This window comes from Myxocyprinus asiaticus, chromosome 30 (genome assembly GCF_019703515.2).
Source record: "Myxocyprinus asiaticus isolate MX2 ecotype Aquarium Trade chromosome 30, UBuf_Myxa_2, whole genome shotgun sequence".
Classification (NCBI taxonomy): domain Eukaryota; kingdom Metazoa; phylum Chordata; class Actinopteri; order Cypriniformes; family Catostomidae; genus Myxocyprinus; species Myxocyprinus asiaticus.
The window spans coordinates 29,039,150-29,043,023 of NC_059373.1; positions in this window are offsets into that span (position 1 = coordinate 29,039,150).

The following is a 3,874-nucleotide window of genomic DNA, read 5'->3' on the forward strand; positions in this document are numbered from 1 at the left end:
TTAAGTATTTGTTTGAAGCACATTTTTAATGCTTTTATTTCTCAACAATGGTATAAAGTAATAATGTAGAATTGGATATTTTAATGCACTAATTAGTGTAATTTTAACCTCAACACCTTCCACAGTCCTAACTGACAGCAAAGTACAATGCCAGTTCAAACAGTGAGCTTGACTTTGGCACAAATTAGCTGGTAAAAAAGAAGTGCATCCAGAGCACATACAAATCCCAAAGGTTTACATTGAGATAGAAGTGCCAATAAGAGCCTTAATATCTATTCAGTCAGTTGCTGTAATTATGTCACAATGGCTTGTCTCTATAGATTTCTTCAAAGCTGCATAGCAGATTTGTTTGGTTGCACTGTGAAATTTTCCAGCAATGAATTTACAAGGTAAATGTAAATGTAAATGTTGCAAGTTGAAATGTCAGACTGAAGAATCAGACTGTATAGATCACCTGAGATTTATACATTCTTTGCTGTCTGTAGTGATCATATTTGATTTGTTGGCTTCTGTAACTCATCTGTCTGTTTTGCCAGCAGAGGGAGCTTTGAGTCTCAAAGTCCCATTCGAAGTCCCTGGGGTGATGGCTAGGGTTTGCATAATGCATTGCTAAGTTCATGGCAAATGATCATATTTTTTAGCTTAGGAACAAGGTCTTTATTTACCATTCAGAGTTTCACAGAGCCCCAGATCAGTCAAAAGATGGTTGTCATGGAGACAGAACTGCAGGAGGGAGGGATGTGACTGCCATTCTGACAATTACTACATCTACGATATCACAATGACCAGTTTTGTTTGTTTTTATAAACTGAAGGGTGAGCAAAACTTTTTTGTGTGATAATTGATCACATTCTCCATTCATTCATTCTCAATTTTCGTGATAGTTAAGACTTTAAGTGCTTCTGTGATAATCAAATTCCACCTTACATAGGATGCAAAGTCCAATCCGGGCTTATTTTGTACAACAAAAAGCACTGAGATCCTTTCTCCATCACTTGATCATTGACACGGAATCGCTGTTGTGTGTGTTGTGATGTATGCGTCAGTGTAATGACTCTAGGCGGACACATCGCAAAGGTTCCGTCCTATTCCAACCAGTGTCTAGAACCCACACAGAGCTGAATAAAATGGCAGTATCTAATGTCAAATAAGTAAATGCATTAAATGCGATTAAGAAAAGTTAATGCGTTAAACATTTCAAATTAATTGCATGCGTTAACACATTATTTTTGACAGCTCTAGTTAAATATAATGGTATACTATGACCCACAATAATCATGTGTTAAGCCGGTCACACACCGTACAAGAAATGCCATGTCATGTCACGGGTAGGAAAGGCACAAGTATCACTCACAGAATGCTTTAATGTGGTGCACATAGCAGTCCATGTGGCAGTGTGTGTACATTCATAGAAAACAACCGTTTTGAATTTTAAAACATGCCATTTAGAACCGTCCGGTGTGCGACACCCTTTTTGTGCCAGGCTTGCACCATATATGAGTGCTCATTTCATTGGATATAGTCTACTATCTAGCAATGTTCAGGAATATATTAAAAGGAATTCATTGAAATGGAAAGGGTTCATTGAAAAGGATTCCACGTTCTATCTGCCACTCTTGTGAGCTTAGAGATGAAATGGTCCCTTTTGGGAGCCAGGATGAGTTGCAAGAAACAAATAGGAATATATTTAACTCTACTGTTTCTGCCCATCCAATTCCATAAGAAGTGTCACCTGGGTATAATCTTTTTATAATTTATGGTAAGTTTTATGCTACTGGGCAATGCCCTGATCCTCCGGATAGAGAGGAGTTCTTCTTCACTAGCTCACGTGAAGTCTGATCAACAGAAGATTGCTATGTTTTATTACTCTGTTTATTGTCAATAGATCTCCCTCAACAAATCTGATTTTCATAATGTGGCTTGAAATGACAAATCTGATTGCTCTGATTCAGGGTTGGGGATTCAATAGACAAAGTTAGGCCAGGGGCTGCAGTAAGGTCGAGTTTTTCTAAAAAGTTTTGACCAACTTGACAACTAGACAATTGTGCTTATTGCGTTCACCCGAGTGTACTGATATTAAGTTTTATTGCATGCTCATGACTTACAACAGTATGTACTGTTAGTTACACCACTTACTTCCAGAGATACTGAAAAAGCAAATAAAGTGGATTATTTTTTTTATTTTTTTTTATTTTTTATTTTTTTTTACCAACACATGGTTATACGATAAGACTTCTTTCCTGGATGGAGTAGCTATCTGTTTCTCTTTTACTGGAAAGTCTTACATCTAAGACTGATCTCCTCCCAACTGAAAGTTTTTCCCCCCATGGTTTTATGCATTTTATTACCATTAACCCCAAACATTGTTAAATCTAATGTTCAGCAGCAACTGGCAGTCCCTATTTTCAACCTAATGTTATGTGGTTGCTGATTGCTGCAAATTATTGAGAGATTTAATCACCATTTTTCCATTAAGAGTTACTGACTATCTCTTGGTGTTGGAGCCTATGCCTGGCTTGGTCCACTGCCTGCTTGAATCCTCCATTCATGGTCTTCTTTTTCATGAGTATTGGTATCCCTTGTCATTTTGTTTTGCCTTGTCTCTGGAACATAATTTATATTGACTGATGTTATTTGTTAACATGCCACTGTCGAAAAGACCATGAATTTCCTGGTTTGCTTATGCTAAAAAGTGCTGGTCAAGCTGGTGGACAAGTATGGGTTTTCTGATATAGCTGGTTGAGTTAGAAAGCCTGGTGGGGAAACACTGTAAAATTAAAACATACTGTACTTAACGCACCATTTGAGGTTTCTCACATGCCATACTGATGTATATCCTCCAGACACTCTTCAAAATAACCTCAAATATTCTATTTATGTACTCAAGGAACTTCAAGATATATATCTAGTGCTTCAAAGCCTTTGACTTCATCTAACAGTACATTACTCTGAGAACTGACAAGATGAATGGTGGATCTTCAGCGGGTTCCGCCAGTGTGGCAGTTGAGGAACCCCACAAATGGTGCCTCGAGTATCTTTACATTTTTACAATACAGCACTTGATTGATCTCAGAACAAAATTGGCAACAGGAGGTTGACTGTTTTTTCAGCTAAAATCGATGCTTAATAAAGTTCAAGACTGCCCCCAGTGGCCAAACATTGAAATACAGTCGTTTGTATGTGCAACAGTACTGAGACTAAATTTGTGGGGGTTTTTTTACATCTTTGAAATTGTGATTTTCAGAAACATTTGAGAATTACAGTAATATACTCCTAATCCTAACCAAAAGAGACCAAAACATTGTTCTTTCACTTACATCTGTTACATCTTACATTTAGTATATCACTATAGGAGATAAAAAAACGATGTGATGTCAAAGACACAGCACTGGTGAATTTCTGGCATGATAATTCGCCACATGGTGGCACTTGTCTAGAAGGCACATTGGTTCTGAATTTGGGTGGAAATAAAATTCTGAACTAACATCCCGATTTCTCGTGTAAACATGTTGGTGGCACACCAGCACCTCATACTAGTGACCAGCATCCAGAACACAATGTATGCTGGTGACCAAGTCAATGCAATAAAACAATTGTACATCTAATACACAAAGAACACATTTTCTCTTTCTTACTATACTCTCTCTCTCTCTCTCTCTCTCTCTCTCTCTCTCTCTCTCTCTCTCTCTCTCTCTCTCTACGCTTGTTTGACTACTTTGCCATGTTCCTGAACACACCCATTTGATGTGTCAGTGGAGTCATCTACTCATTGCGGTTATTGTCTGCTTCTTACACTGTATTTGCCTCTCACCATGTCTCCACACACCTCTCTCAGCCTTGGGTGTTCATCACAATGAGTTTGAGCAGGCTGGCA